This window comes from Myotis davidii, unplaced genomic scaffold, assembly GCF_000327345.1.
Source record: "Myotis davidii unplaced genomic scaffold, ASM32734v1 scaffold210, whole genome shotgun sequence".
NCBI classification, from domain to species: Eukaryota; Metazoa; Chordata; class Mammalia; order Chiroptera; family Vespertilionidae; genus Myotis; species Myotis davidii.
The window spans coordinates 819,666-836,501 of NW_006282396.1; the positions used below are offsets into that span (position 1 = coordinate 819,666).

A 16,836-nucleotide genomic window follows, 5' to 3' on the forward strand; every position below is an offset into this window, starting at 1 on the left:
TGCTCATTTATGTGTCTGTCAGTTGATGCTGGCTGTTGCTGAGAACTCAGCTGGCAGCTCATCTGGGGTTGTAGACTGGAGCACCTCTCATGACATCCCCTGTGCTTTGGGCTTCCCTCAGTATAGTAGCTAGGTTCCTAGAAGGAGCGTCCCAAGAGCAAGTGCTCCAAGAAGCCAGAGTACGTTTGGACCCTTGTGAATGAACGTCATAGGTATATACACTAGGTCTTCAGGTGCTAGAGACTATTGGTGACTTCTTCAGAGCTTTACTTTCTGAGAACTGAAACTTTTATAGAATTAAATTCATATACTGTTCAATATTGTTGACTTATGCTCTAGAAGTAAGATTCAGAGATAATTCTATTGGTGTTAGAAATAAAGGACTACTGAGAAAATATCAAGTGTCAACATGTTTTCTCTTTTTATGGTGATAGTAGGGATAATGAGGAGGGGATTTGTTTACTAAGAAAATAAATTTTTAAAAAATGTAAACACCTTGGCCAGAGTGGCTCATTTGGATGGGCGACATTCTGTGCACCAAAGGAGTGCCGGTTAGATTCCCAGTCAGGCCAACTTTCCCTCACCTTTGTGAGTATCCCTGGCTCTGCCTGCCATTGTCCTGGATCTTGCCAAGCGGCATCAGGCTGCTTTCCACCCTGTGATGTGACCTGTGGATGCTTCCCAATAAAAGAAGAAAGTAACCTTAAAAAAATTCAAACAAGATTGTTTTTAATGCCCAGGAGTGCTGCTCATTATAAATGACTCATTCATTCATTAAACCAACCATGCAAAAAGATATGGTTGTTAATTCCAATTTGTCTGTAATATATTTGAAATAACATGATAGTTAAAACTATTTTGTTTTTAGATTTATTGACAATTTAGACCCATTTCCCCTTAATGAAAAGTTGTGTTTTTTTTTAATTGTAAATCAGTCATTTCTCTGAGATAGTTCACATTGCTTCATTGTTTTGGACAGTAAAACTTGTTACAAATTTGATGGTAATGAAAATGTGTTGTTTTTATTTTCTAAAAAGAGCAAAAAAAAAAAAAGCGCAGCTCTTTCTCTAGGTGAAAATCCACTAGAAATCGTGGGGTATTCTTTTTTCTTCCTTTTCCTTTTGTTGGGTTTCATGAGATTGTATGAAATTTATTTCCATCAAAGCAACTGACTCCCTGGGTCTTGCTGTCTTCTGTTAACAATATGAGTTCCAAAATTTTAATTAAAAAAATGTTTATAATCAAGAAGTATTATTGCCTTTTAGGTAGAACCAATAGACTACTCTTTTACAGTAATTGGTTGACTCTTCACTTACTTTATGAAAAACATTTTGATACCATTGCAATTAACCAAGTTATTAATAATAGGAAAGGAATAAATGAAGTCCAAATATTATAGGCATGTCATTTGGGCAGCTTCACCAGGAAACTAAAGCTTTACACTCTCCAGGGAGCCACTGGTCTATTCCCTGTAGATTGCTGGAGGAAGGGACGGGACAGGGAGGAGAACAGATGTATGCTCAGTAAAGTTGGGGTGATGTCAGGAAGGGACTTGTCTGTCAGTCATACCCGGGAACAGGTCATGGCCATGGCCCCTGCCATGGTGTGGAATTTGGGATATTTAATCTCCTAAACAAAGAAGTTTTCCCTCTTGTGCTCTTGGTTCCTCTTATACTCTTAGGACTCTTATTGCTCAGGATGTGCTCTCCTATATTGGCCCACATGGCCGACGGACCCCCACACACAATGGACTAATGGACTGTAACTATGCTGAAGCTGAAGTGGACACAGCTGAGAAATGGAACAGAAACTCTGGACACTGGCGTTGCTTTTAGTTTTACTGAAATCCCAGCTGCACTTCTGTAAAGAAAATGGGACTTTGGAAATGCAGAAATGTAAATCCACGCAAATAAAAATTATTTACTCTCCCATGCAAGCCTCGGGAAATTCTTTCTCTCGAGATATCATAAGGACTCCACCCCCAGCACCCAGTGGGGAAAGGGACACCACAATTTCTCCAACCACAATTTTACCAGTTCCTTCAGACCGTGTTTCACTTTTCCCACCATACAAGCAAGAGCCATAATAGTTATGAGACTGAATAATTCCTACTTCCTTCAGGGATTCTCTTAGAAACAATTTTGCTCTGTGTGATTCACAGTTATACCACATCAAAGAGGTGTCACTCAAAGAAACCTGGCCTATAAAATTTTTGGCCACCTCTGACAGAGACAGATCACAAAAGCTCAACATGTGGACCAAAGAATATGGGTGAAAGAGGGAAGGATCTTGTGAAAAGAGCAATTGACAAGGATTGAAAAGCTTGCAATCTAGTTTCAACTCTGTCTCCATTTAGTTATAAGGTCTGGGACAAGGATTGGACTTCATAGACCATCCCCAGTGCCTCCCAGACTTAGAGTTGTTCAGGGAGAGGCAAGACACATCCCTGACTCGCCTCCCTAGATGAGATACTATCTATAGCACTTAGAAGGGGAAAAAGTGCTGTGTAATGCAAGTGTCATGTCCCCTATTACCTCTGTTGTGATTTTCAGGGACCCCTTCCTGGAGTTGTTTGGAGCAGCTCTCCACTTGAAATGAAATGAATGTGAGTCCTTTGTTCATGCAGTTCTGCCATTAAAGGGCTGTTAAATAACAGCTCTGAGACAGTCTGTTCCCCAACAGAAACAGAAAGACATGGAGCATCCACTGAGCCTGGAGAGAGCTAATTAATAATAAAATAAGACTTTACGGCATGCAACGTTTCTTCTTCGACTTGAGGCCATGCATGTGGAAATTAATGGTCCCATGAGAGAAGTAGACAGTGATTAGACATAAACTAAAAGAACAAATGACTCTGGGCCCAAACTAATCATTTCATGTCTGCTCTATGCCGCAGCTGCATTATCTACCCTTTGCTATCCATAGATTTATTCTAATACTAAAAGAAGTATTTCTCAAGGTAGTTTTAGTTGTTTGTCTCACTATACAATATCCCCAACCCAGCGCATCTTAAGTACTGATAATATTTTCTCATTCTACATTTGCATCTGGGAAAGGGAAGACCAGTAAAGGTATCTTTAACCATAGGTATTAATTATAAAAGAGAGATAGTAAGACACAACTCCTACATGGTGATACCTGGCATTTTGTGAGAGCCCAGTAAATAAATTAATTTTGATAATGATTTGTTAAGTAAGTTAATAAAGTAGAACTATGGGAGCTGTTAGAAACAAAGAAGATTGGTTATACTTGATTAGAGATCTTGTGAATGTTATGTTTTCATTTTTTTCTTTTAAATAAAGTCTTGTTGATTGCTCTATGCTTCCAACCTTGCACTAAATCATGCCAACTTTGTTTAAGACTTAGAGAAATTATAGGAAACCAATTATGTGCTAAACACTTGCACCTATATTGATCTTCCCAATAGCTCTGCAAGGTCAATGTTGCCAGATTGCTATGCATTCCCATTTTATAGATGAGAAAAATGAAGCCCAGTGAAGTTAATTAATTTGCCAAAAGACATATAACAATGAGCAGGAGACCCAGACTTGAACCCACATTTAACTGTAAGACTTTGACTTTTGCAACATCCAATATATATATATTTACTTTTATTTCCCATAGGGTGCATGTCTAATGCTTCCAAGATCTGTACCAGGGACAACACACCAGCATCTCTGCCAAAAGATTTGTACTTGTGCAATAATCATATTTATATTGTTTCCATCTAAAAATGTATCTGGTCTAAACATCACTACTAAGGAGACCAGTGATTTGTCACTGGGCCTTGTTAAATTATTGCCTTAGATGTATATAACCAGATATAACATGGCAGACCTATAATGTATCTCAAGTTTTATCTTTCAGTTGGAGATAAAGCTTTGGAAGAATTGTAAGGTAAGTAGCTCAGAGTCATCCATCCATTCATTTAATGAATGTGTAGTGAGCTTCTAATGTAGAAGGCATAGTTCTAGGTGCTGGGAATACATCAGTGAACCAAGTAAACAAAAAGTTCTTTCTCTCATGAAGCTCACATTGCAGAGGCATTGTAGTAGGGGTTAGCGAATATGCAAATAAATGAGTAAATGTGCATGTCAGATGGTGATAAGCACTGTGAAGAAAATTGTAACAGGGAAAGGGGACAGAGGATGATGGATTAGAGAGTGAGATGGTCTGGCGCTATCTTCTATTGGGTGGTTAGACAAGAATTCTCTGATGGGGTGACAATTGAAAGAGGTAAAGGAGGGATTGATGGAGACCTCTGAGCATTCCAAGAAAAGAGAACAGTGAGCATGAAGGGTTTGAAGTGGGAACATTTATGGTGCATCAAGTTCCTCCAGGGAGGCCAGAGTGGTCAGAAGAGAAGTTAAGGAGAGACAGGTAGGAGATGAGGACAAAGGTCATAGGGTTGGAGGGCAGATCACATACAAGAGTAAACAGTGCTTTGTCCCCTGAACCACCCAGCATGTTTTTCCATTTCTTATTTTTAGAAATTTTTCCACTGTCTCTGTTATCTCCAGACATCCAGAAAGAGGCCCTTTACATATATGGTGCCCCCTGAAGGCCATGAGAGAAACCAATTATGTGCTAAACATATGAGAGAAGTAGATAGTGCTTACATTCAGATTCTGGAATTGGGCTACGTGCATTCAAATCCTGACTCTTTCATGTATCTTTGGCTAAGTTCCCCAGGCTTTCTATGTTTTACTTTCTACATCTGAAAAATAAAGATGGTGGTGGGATGATGTTGATTTTGATGATGATGATGATGATGATGATGATCTACATCCTAGGGTTATTTAAGTATCACATGATTTAGTATGTGGAAGGCACTTAGAACAATAAAGCCTGGCACATAGGAAGTGCCACATAAGAGTGGACTAGTCTTATAAACAGAGAGGATAGTGATCTGCTGAAGTAAATCAGTGTCCAGAATGTCATTCTTCTCAAGATTATTTTCCTTCTATAAGTGACAATGTTTCCTGACAATTTTTAGTAGTGGAGTCCCAGGCATGAGAAGCACTGTCTAGGGCAGATTTTTTTTTTTTTAAATTAGGAAAGACTTCCCAGCATGCTGCTTACAATACACCATCATAGCTTACTTCTGTTTATGAGCAGGCCAATCCTTTCCTCCACCGTAATTCTAAAGGGAGTCCCCGCTCCTTAGTTTTGTGTTGTTGTTTTTGTTGACCCAATATGCTTATGACTTTCAGTATCAAAACCTTCAGTTTTATTTTATGTTAGGTTGTAAATGTTATGCATCTAAGAATCCACACTTGCATAAAAAATAGGGCTATCATTCCTCTGTGCGCTTGGAAAGGACAAATTGCTCCAAGCTGCAGGAGAGGTGGTTCATCTTACACATCTGGGAGTGAGAGGCAGTGGAGGATTGTGCTATAAGGGGAGGGCCATTGGAGCATATGCTCATGAATAATGAATCTGACATTATAGCTATGCAAATGGAACACAGCAAGCTCTAAGCTAAAACTTGGTCTCATCATTTATTCACGGCCTCTTGTGTTCAGCACCTGGATAGTGCTCAGGACGGCAAGGGAACAAAGCAATCTGCTTGCTGTACTTGGGGTAGAGAAGGTCTGCGCGAGGAAGCCAGATATTTGAGATGGTGCGATTTCCATTCCAAGCTCTGAAGGTAAATGAAGGTGAACAAAATCCTTGAGGAAATGCATGCTCAGTTGCCTAAAGAGTAGACAAATGTGCCAGCTTATTAAGGCACAAAGTGACAATAATTGCTGATGCTTAGGGTAATGGACAGAGACAAGTTAGAGCCTGAATGTAATCCAACACATTCTGTGATCTTTGCATTTTAATATTTAAATTTGCATGGGATAGACATCAAGATCGATTTGATTTCTCTGGGGGAAGTTCTACATTTTCTTGCAGTAAACAATGCATTTTTCAAATTCAAACATCAATAAAATATTGCAATTACGGAGAGATGAGGAATTTGGATCACCAAGGTGTCTGGATTTGTTTACTCATTGTACATAGGGATCATCCTTCATTTCTACCCCTTCACTAAGGAAGGATTGCCCCTGGGGAATTCCTAATGATGGAGGGACTCTTATTTCTGTGCTTGATTAGGGTTCCAGTGTAAATCCACAGCCTGAGAAGGGACCTGAGCCCAGTAACTGTCCCCCCAAACAGCTGCAGAAAATGAGGCGACTCTGGCTTGTTTTTCCAAGCTCTGCGGAGGAAGATTTCATATTTCCCTTCGGTCACACAGTTATTTCCTAACGCTGACAGTTAGGAGAGGCTTCCTTGACTTGCAGACAAATCTGAATTGATCTCAATATAATAATATGAGAAAAATCCCTGTCAGCACTGAAAAATAGGAAACATTGTCACCCACATGCCAAAGGCTATGAGAAATTTCTGCAAGATGAGGCTGAATTGAGCAAAATATGGAACAGCCTGTGAGTCAGCCTGCACGTTAGAATTGCCTGGAGAGTAATGAAAAGCCCAGATGTCTGAGCCTCGCTCCCTGGTTGTTCGGATGCAGTGGGTCTGGGTGCAGCCCGGGCATCACTGTTTGAAATGCTTTTTAGATGATCTGGTGCCCTCCCTGAAGCTTGCTGGTGGGCAGTGGCTCAGAGCAGAAGGGGCTGGGGCTGGAGGGAGGGACAGGCTGAGGGGCAGAGAGTGAAAGAGATTTGTTGGTGCACAAAGGGCTCAGGTCACCCTGAGTGGGGACTCCCCAGTGGTGCCCAGTCTCTGCAGCTTACACTCAGTGTGGACAGCAGCACCCTCCCCTCCAACCTGTAGGCACAGAATTTGTGGAAGCTGTTCCTGCAGTGGAAGGCTTGCAGGTGGTGGGAAATGGGACAGGAAGGTGTGTCAGCCCTGCTGAGGCAGTGGCAGGGGCCTGGGAGGGTGTCCTGAGGCAGCAGGTACATCTCCCCAGGCCTAGCACCGGGACCTGAGGGTGGACCAAATTGAGGGAAGTTGCTAGAGGCCCTGCTCCCTCCAGCTCCCTTTGTGATGCTGGATCATGAAAAAGGCAACTGGTGCTTAATCTAAAGACCCAACAAGAGGTCTCTCTTCAGCAGACATTCAAGATCATGAGGTTGCAGCAGCTCCCTCACTGCTGCTCACATCTCCTCCCTGTCCACACCTCTTCAAGAGATCTCCCTAATGCCACACTCACTGAGGAGGGGGCTTCTCACAGCACACTCATACCTTGCTCTAGAGAAATCCTCACTCTTCAGCCACTACCATTCAACCCTTTTATACTTCTTAGGTGAGTGTGTGTGTTGGGGGGGCAGCGCTAAGATTTGAAAATCATTTTACAGACACCAGTTTACAGAGACTTCCTGATAAGAACTACTTGGTCGTCCAGTACCCTGGTTTGGATGGTGGAGGCCATGCCCTAACCTCACAGGCTGGTCCTCAAGGGTATATGGCCTTTGCAACAGCAGCACAGGGTCCCTCCCTCAGAAGGGCCTTATAGTTGGATTAACATGTTGCCGTCATCATCTTGAACTTAATAATTTTTGAACAAGGGGCCCTGCATTTACACTTTGGAAATTATATAGCTCATCCCGGTTGCTCCTATTAAAGTGGGGGCTTCCTTTGAAACTGAGAAAGCATCTGGTTTGTAGATCTTAATTATGCCCATTTCTGAAGACTGCAGGCCTGTGTAGTAGAATTCTCATTTTTGAGCATGGATAGACTGGAGGAACAATCCACACATATCAGTGTGAGGCCTCTGAGAACTCTTTGACGCATAAAAGAAGAACAGAGCTCATAGCAGGCAAGGGAAGGACATACTTGAAAAAAGATTTACTGCAGGAAACAAAAGTAATTTACAGCAGCATCTGCTTGGCCTTTCAATATAATTCCATTAAGCCTGGATTCCATGAAACACGAGATTAAAGATGAGATAAGACAATAAATATCAAAAGTAAGGCTGCTTACAGGAAGGTGAAAAATCAAAAAAAGAAGCCAGACAAATAAGAATAATGGCTTTGAAATAAAAAAAAAAATGAGTTGGCAGAATCCTGTAGTGGGTTAGGAATAGCCCAGTAGACCCCGTGGATAATTGCATCAGTAATACGGAGAACTCGCCTGAGAGTCTCCAAATGCTGAAAAGAGCAATGAGATGGAAATGACTAGAGAGAAGAAAGATATCAAAGAGAGGCAATGGAGGAGAAGCACACAGGTCAGTGGAGTTTCTCCAGGAGCTAAAGGAACAAATGGGTCGGAAGCGATGTTCACAGACAGACAGAGATTGCCTACTCTCCTCCCGAGGGGACAGGCAGATGGGCGTTTGGGGATGGCTGAGAGAGGAGGGAATCTTCCATCACTGTGCTGTAGAGAACAAGCTATCACACACTTCTGTGATGGCACCTGCATTAATGTAGAGCAATGGACCTTGATGTAGGGAACAGGGCATGGGATCCCTCACTTGGGTATTAGCAATGCTCTAAGTATGCCATTTGAATCTAGCAAGGAAGGATCAGTAGATCTGGCTTGAAAAGAAGTTTTGTCACAATAAAGATATTCTAGACTCTATCTCCTATAGTCAGTAATCAATGCATTTACAAATTTCTGAAGGCAGATTGTACAACCAATGATTTATTTCATAAATGGTATGGCTGTTATAGAAGCCTATAGAAATCTAAACAGGAAAACAGATCTAATTTCTGAATAGAATCACAGAAGGAGCGATCTCAGAATCATTCATTCCCTTGGTTAAAAAATGCGGGGGAGGGATTTGGACTAACTAAGTGGTAAAAATGACTATAGGGCATTTTACTGGGCCAAAGTCATAATGTATGTTAGGATGATAATGCACGTAATGAATCATAGTATGCTCTAATTGAGGGGTTGAGAAATGATAAACACTCAGCACTACTATTTTCCTGCTCATGGCAGACATTGCTGGTCTGTTATAATAGTCTTGCTTGCTAAACTTAGACATAGCCTCAGAAACCTTTCAACGCAGCAGGCTGAGCAGCCTGTGTAACCCATCAGAGCTGGTGTTTAAGATGTCACTCCTAATCCAGTTCAGCTCTCTAATTTTTCAGGTAAGGTTACAGAATCTCAGAAGAACAAAGTGATGAAAAGGCCACACGACCATTTGAAAGAAGAGCCAGGACTCTAACCTGGGTGTTTGATTTTCTGATCAAATAATCTAAGCTATCCTATTAGAGTTCAAACTTGGGATATAAATGCATGGACTTTAAGATTATAGTCCAAAACTAATTTTGATGTGTATGTGTGTTATCACCCTGTGAGATAACTTTGATGTGTATATATTACTGCGATGACTTTAAGGTGTGTGTGTGTGTGTGTAGTGTGTGTGTGCATGAGTATGTATGTTATCACTATGTGATATGCTGGTGTGTGTGTTTGTATGTTATAACTATGGATCAAAAGTTCTCTCCCAGATGCCAGACACCTAGCCCAGGGGTGGGCAAACTTTTTGACTCGAGGGCCACAATGGGTTCTTAAGCAGGACCGGAGGGCTGGAACAAAAGCATGGATGGAGTGTTTGTGTGAACTAATATAAATTCAAAGAAAACATCATTACATAAAAGGGTACGGTCTTTTTTTTTTTTTTTAGTTTTATTCATTTCAAACAGGGCGGATCTGGCCCGGGCCGTAGTTTGCCCATGGCTGCCCTAGCCCCAGAATTTACATATTCTTTCAAACTCAGATTTCTTCCATTTAAGTGAATGTGCGTTCATTCTAAAACAAACAACCAAAAATAAGGGGGAAAGGATTCAAACCCTCTCATGAACTATGTCTTCTTTGAGTCGCTGTTCTGTTCCATCCTTCCCTCAAATAGTGCTTCTATGGACTGAATACATTTACTTTCTTTATTTTTTATTTTTCATTATTCATTAATTTCCTGTAATTTGACTCCTGACACCGATATTCTATTGAGATAGCTATTGAACAGGTCCCTGATGACCTGACAACCTAATCTAATGGACTTCTGCTATTCCTACTTGGTGGATCCTGCATTTGATGATGTTAACCGCCCCTAGGCCTTGAAGCCCTTCTTCATTCCTTATCAATATTTTCTCTTGGTGGTGCCTGTGCCTCACTTCATTCCAGTTACCTTTCTTCTCCTCCTCAGCCTTGGTCTTTGCTCATAGCCTTCCTTTTTCTGTGTGCTATCCCTGGGCAGTGTTATCTCCTCTCATGATTATAATGTCCACCTGTGTTGGATGACTCTCAAATCTGTCTCGAGCTGTGACTTCTCCTGAGTTTTAGATTCATGTATCCAAGACTTTGCTGCAACAGTGAACTTGGTTATTCTCTAGGCACTTGCAATGCATCATGTCCCACAGTGAACTGCTCATCTTTCTCTCCAAGCCCAAGCCCAAGAACACTAACTTTGGGGTGTGTGTGTGTGTGTGTGTGTGTGTGTGTGTGTGTGTATGGTCTCTGTTTATAGCACTGCCATCTGTCTTTTTACCTGAGCTAAAAACCAGAGAATCAGCCTGCATTCCTCTCTCTGCACATTTCCTCGCTCTCAGTCTCCAAGTCCTGTTGACTCAATTTCTTTAAAGTTTCTTGAAGTCCTCCAAGTTCAGGTCTCTATCTTCTGTTGCCAGAATGATGTAAGAAGCTGCTAACTGGTCCTGTGTCTGGTTCTGCTGATCCTAAATCCTCCCTTCACTCCGCTTCCAGGGTGGTCCCTCCCAAATCATTTCTTTCCCTGTTATTTTATGACATCAGCTCCTCTTGCCCTCAGGATAAAGTTCATGCACCTTAATGGGACTTCTATGCCTTTGCATTACCTTTCTTCACTGTTCCCCGTATTATTTTCTGCTCTCACACTGCGTGCTTACCATGTCACCAGCAGCCCACTCCCTGGCACATGTACATCCACTTTTACATATCTTTCTCCTACAGCCCTTCTCTGAGATATATTTCTCTGCCTTGTAATTTACTGAGTTCCAAATATGTTATATGTGATAATCTGAACATAAATGCCTGCCTGAGACCCTGAACACCCTTTGTGGTGACAAGCCTACAATCCCCTAAGCCTGCCTGGCATTCCGCCTATTGATGGGAAAGCAGGTGAGTTGCAAGATAACTACTTAGATTAAGTCATTGGCTAACTAGACCCTAAGTGCCCTATTTTTCCTCCCCAGGGAACCCCAGAGTGCAGAATGTGAATCTGGAGAGAGAGGGTAGAGGTATTGAATGGAGGGTGCTGACTTTGGGAGAAGCTATGGCAGTCCAAGTCCCAGGCTCAACATGAGCAGTGTAGCTCTGGGTAGCTGTTTGGCAGTGTCTTAGTAAATTACACATCATATGAATTCCCAAATCGACTTTTGCTGATTCGTTTCCTCTAGGCATCCACGGCAGGGCAGCAGCTTTGGACGGTGAGGAATTTTTGAAATGCAGCGTTAGCAGCTGAGAAATTGGACCCTGCCACAAGCAGCAGGGAGATGCTGGAAGAGCTTGGCTGAGGCTTCTGATGATCCGAAGTCTTTTCCATCCGTCCTGGAAAAGGCCCCCTGGCCAACTCTAAACAGACCTTTGGAGCTTCTCTGCTCAGAGTGTGGTCCACAAAACCTTGGGGTCTTGTAAGAAACACAGAATCTCAGGTCCCGTCCCAGACCTACGTCAGAATCGGCACGTTGACAATATCCCCCAGGTGATTTGGTGGACACTCAATTGAGTAGAGTTGCTTTATAAACACATGTAATATATCAGTTCCCCCAGCAGGCTTTGAAGACCTAGGTTGTTCACACTGTCTCTCACTTAAGCTGCCTATATCATCTTGTTGACAATTAAAAAAACCTTTTTATTTTCTTTCTTAACCCATACTATTTGGACATAACCCATTTACTAGTCACCACTCCCCTTGAACCATCTCTGCTTAGTAGAAATATAATGCAAGCTCTAAATGCAAATTAAATATGTAATTTAAAATATTCTGGCAGCCACATTTTAAAAAGTGTAAGGAAATGGCTGGCATTAATTTTAATCATATATTTCATTTAACCCAATATATCCAAAATATTTTCATGTCAAAATGTAGTCAATATAGAAAATTATTGGGGCAATTTACATTCTCTTCTCATACCAAGTCTTCAAAATCTAGTGTATATTTTACACTTACTACACATCTTTGTTTGGATGATCACCTTTCCAGGATCTCAATAGCTACCTGTGAACTTGTAGACACTGTAGATCTGGATTCTAAGGTCCTTTATCTGTGGAATTCTATTGTCGAACACAGTTGCCTGGTATGTAACATGCACTCAGTGAATTAATTCATTCAATCACCTATTCATTAAACAAATACCGAGTGCCGACTAATGTCAGACTCAGCTCCAGGCACAGGGGATACAACAAAGTCCTTGTCCTTATAGAACGTACTGTCTAGGGTAAGAAAGGCTACTAACACACACACAAATACATTCATTATATGTTGGGTAGCAAGCTGCTTTGAGGAGATAACACTGGAGCAGAGATTTGAATGCAAGAAGGAGCAAGCCTCAGAGGTACCTGGGGAGGGGGACAGGAAGCATTCCTGGCCGAGGGTACAACAGAAGCAAAGGTCCTGGAGAGGGTGTGTACGTGGCAAATTTGAGGAAGACAGACGAGGGTAGTGGGCTGCAGTCCAGTCCTGAGGCGAGGAGGGGCAGGAAATGAGGTAAACTAAGGATCCAGGGGCCAGATTATGCCGGGGCTTCCCTGTCATGGTAAGAATTTTGGATTCATACAATGTGTGATGGGAGCCACTAGAGGATTTTTGAGTAGGGGTGTGACATGAACTGGTATTGGTTGGAAAAGGATCCCTCTGGCTCTTGGGGGAGAATAGACTCCTTGAACTGAACCTGAGTCAGAAGGTCTGAAGTCCCTCTCTTTACCCAGGTCCACTGAAGCTTGTCTCTGGTTGCCCAGGAAAGTTGCTTCAGACGGGGGAGGTGTACGCCACTTTCTGGGATGCCCTTTGTAGCACTCATGCCCACAGCGTGCCCTCCCAGGGAGCTGTGTCTGAGCTGTGAGTTCACTGACTTCTCAAACTTCTTCTGTCTCATTGTGCTTGCCGGCTGACAAGCCACACTGTATAATTTATGTCTCTCTGAGTCCTACTGCCACTCATTTTCCATCCCTTTAAAATGAAAAACAAGTACATATACATATACACACACACATACACACTCTATACTATTTTATGAGGCTTCCCTGCTCAGCAAAGTGTCGGTTTGACAGCCTCGGTGCTTCTCCCAGTAGCAGAAGCCTGGTTGGTGTTAGGAAGACCCCTTGGGGGCTGATTAAAATCTCTGCCTCATGTCACCTGCCTGAAACAGAAGCCTAGTCCCTTCTGTCACCAGGCAAAAGCCTTCCAGCCTCAACATGAGGTGCAGGGTTTCATCCTTTGGAATGAAATTGAAAACCGCAGCTCCTGTAAGGTGCTTGGAATTTAGCCTGGTTGTCAAATTGGATCTAACGTCAATTGTGGCAAAATTGTGAAGCCAGTAAAGTTTGTTTTGGTGCCCTCAGATTACTTTTGCTACTGCTGCTACTACAACTATAATACAAGCTACCACCACTACCACCACAATTGCAACAGCTAAGTTTTCCTTAGGCTAGGTGCTGTCAATTCATGGTCTCATTTAATCCTCTAATTTAATGAGCTGTACTATTATAATCCCCATTTTACAGAGGGGAGAATTGAGTCTCAGAGAAATCATGTGCCCGGGTAGCTGGAATAGTTGAGATTCAAACTTAGGTTGGCTTTCCTGAGTCTGCACTCCCAACCATTATGCTATGCCGGATCCAAGGTTTCCTTTTCCCAGTGGTGCCCATTTATTCACTCACTCATTCCACTATATCCTTCATTTTCCCGTGGTCTTTCTGTTCGCAGTCTATAGGAAGTCAGTGAAGGACAGAAATGTTCTCACTGGTGAGGATGCTGGAAGTCAGAGAAGAATCTCTATCGAGGACCTACCGTGTTGTTATCATAGAGCTTTTTTCTTGTTATCCTTATAATCGTCGTTTCGTAGGAAAGGCAACTGGGGCTAGCTTAGAAGCAGACTCTGAGATGAAGGTTCATGGGGAAGGGATGCTAGAAAATATTCCTAGGTGGGAGGGGAAATTGGGACAGAGAAGGGCAGGAAGTCAAGCAAAGGTGCTTAGCTTTGGCTCAGAAACACAGGAAGCTCTTAAATCTTGATTAGAATTATCTTGGTCTTTTTAAAAAAATACACTTTATTGATTTTTTAGAGAGGAAGGGAGAGGCATAGAAAGCTAGAAATATTGATGAGAGAGAAACATCGACCAGCCGCCCCCTGCACACCCCCTACTGGGGATGTGCCCCCAACCAAGGTACATGCCCTTGAATAGAACGTGGGACCTTTCAGTCTGCAGGCTGACGCTCTAGCCACTGTGCCAAACCAGTTAGGGCAAATTCTCTTGGTCTTAATACAAAGCTCTGGATCTTAATTCAGAGATGCCTTCAAGGCGGGTAGGTGACTACAGCATTTATACCCTGTACCATCAGTCACTGGGCAAAGGTTGGGAGCATCCTCAGGCTCTCTGGGCCCTGACAGCCTGAGGACAGCTTTGACAGGCCTTTGAGAAGGAAGACATCATAGGCTGTCTGCACAAAAATGGAAGGGGATCAGATAGGGAAATGGGCTGAGTCCTGACAGCATGTTCCAGAGACTAATGAGAGGATGTGAATTTCTCCACAGCAGCAGGATTGCAATGAAAACCAGGGCCTGATTCACTTCTAAGCCTGGGTCTTTGTCTTTCTCGTTACAGGTAATGCTGAGTTGTCCTGGGCAGTGTTTGTGGGTGACATAGAGACTTTTCCAGGGCCCCTGAAGTCATCATCCCAGAAAGGTGCTTTCGTCTACTTGTAAAACCAGTTATGCCAATGAGACTGGGGAACAATTCTGCTTTGGGGCTCCTAGGGGAGTTTATTGTTGTTTTCATTCCTTCTTCGTTTTTTTTTTTTTTTAGTTTGTATATTTTGATTTTAATGGTTTTATTGGGGTATAATTCACATCCCGTGCAATTCATCCATTTAAAGTGTACAATTCAATGACTTAATATTTTCACAGTTTTGTAACCCCCAGCAGTATTTAATTTTAGAATATTTTCATCACCCTAAAAAGAAACTTCCTACTCATTAGCAGTTCCTTCCTATTTCTCTTCTCTCATATCCTGGCAAACTATAGTTTACTTTCTGTTGTCATGCATATGCCCATTCTGGACATTTCATATAAATGGAAGATATAACATGTGGCCTCTTGTGTAAGGCTTGTTTTACTTAGCATAATATTTTTAAGGACCACCCATATTGTAGCATGCATTAGTACTTCACATGTTTTTATGGCTGAATAATATTATATTATAGGAATATAGCAAGTTTTATTTATCCACTCATCAGTTGATGGGTATTTGGGTTGTTTACACTTTCTGTTATTACTCTATGAACATGTGTGTGTCAGGTTTTGTGTGACGTTGCTTTTATTTCTCTTGGACCTAGAGTGGACTTTCTGGTGCATATGCTAAACTTTTTGAGAACTGCCAAAAAGTTTCCCAAACCAACTGCACCATTTTACATTCCAACCAGAAACATGTGAGGGTGCTGATTTCTCTGCATCATTGCAAACACTTATTACTGTGTGCCTTTTTTATTACAGGCATCCTAGTGGGTGTGAAGTGGTATCTCATTGTGGTTTTGCTTTGCATTTCCCCTTAAGAATGGTATGTTGAGCTTCTTCTCATGCGTTTATTGGATACTTTTATATCTTTGGATAAATGTCTATTTAGTTCCTTTGCCAATTTTTAACTGGATTATTTGTTTTTATATTGTTGCATTTTCATAGCCATATATCTTTCTTTCTTTCTTCCTTTTTTTGTTAATTCTCAACTGAGTATATTTTTCTATTGATTTTTAGAGAGAGTGGAAAGGAGGAAAAGAGACAGAGAGAAACATCAACGTGAGAGAGACACATTGATTGGTTGCTCTTGACCGGAATTGAACCTCGGACCCTTCAGTCTGTGGGCTGACACTCTATCCACTGAGCCAAACCAGCTAGAGCCTAAGAGTTTTATAATTTTAGCTCCTGCATCTAGGTGTTTGATGCATCTTGAGTTAGTTTTTGCATATGGTGTAAGGCAAGGGACCAGCTTCATATTTTTTCATGTGGATATTCAGTTCACAGTCAGACTTTCTTATTCCAGGCACTACCCCTTCCCTTTTCTCCTTCTTCCTACCTGGATGACAAAGGCGATGATGGTTGGTGATATAGCAGTCCGCTTCTGACTATGAGGGAGAAACCTACATAACTTTGGAAATTCTGGCACTGAATGGTTGACTGGATTTATTATGCAAAAAATCCCCCAGAATAAAAACCAGAAAACTCACCCCACCAATTAAGCCCCCAAACCATAATTATTTAAGAGTTTTCTGTTATCCTGTATCCAGAAGCACTGCTTTCTGACTCATTGCTTCTCTCTTCTCTCCTGAAGTGGATATTTCGTGTACTGGTTGATGTTCCTCCTCACAGTGACTCCACCCTGCCACCCTGCAGAAACTGTATCATCCAGTTAGTCTTTTATTGGTCATTATAATTTAATCTGTCTATGTATCTATCTACCTATTTTTTTAAAAAATATTTTTATTGATTTTAGAAAGAAAGGGAGAGGGAGAGAAAGTTAGAAGCATCAATGATGAAAGAGAATCATTGATTGGCTGCTTCCTGCATGCCCCACATTGGGGATTGAGCCCACAACATGTATTGTGCCCTTGACTGAAATCTAACCTGGGATCCTTCAGTCCATAGGCTGATGCTTTATCCACTGAGTAAACTGCCTAAGGCTATGTAC

The 16,836-nt window shown here is 41.9% G+C and overlaps 1 long non-coding RNA gene across 1 annotated transcript in view; it reads left to right on the forward strand.

The window, feature by feature from the left end:
- The window catches only part of LOC107181953, a 26,341-nt gene extending 10,998 nt beyond the window's left edge, over nucleotides 1-15,343 (forward strand). The window contains exons 2-4 of the long non-coding RNA XR_001512667.1: nucleotides 2,611-2,616; nucleotides 7,264-7,270; nucleotides 15,261-15,343. This is a non-coding gene — a long non-coding RNA (uncharacterized LOC107181953). The remainder of the gene's footprint in view (nucleotides 1-2,610; nucleotides 2,617-7,263; nucleotides 7,271-15,260) is intronic.
- Nucleotides 15,344-16,836: the final 1,493 nt, after the last annotated feature.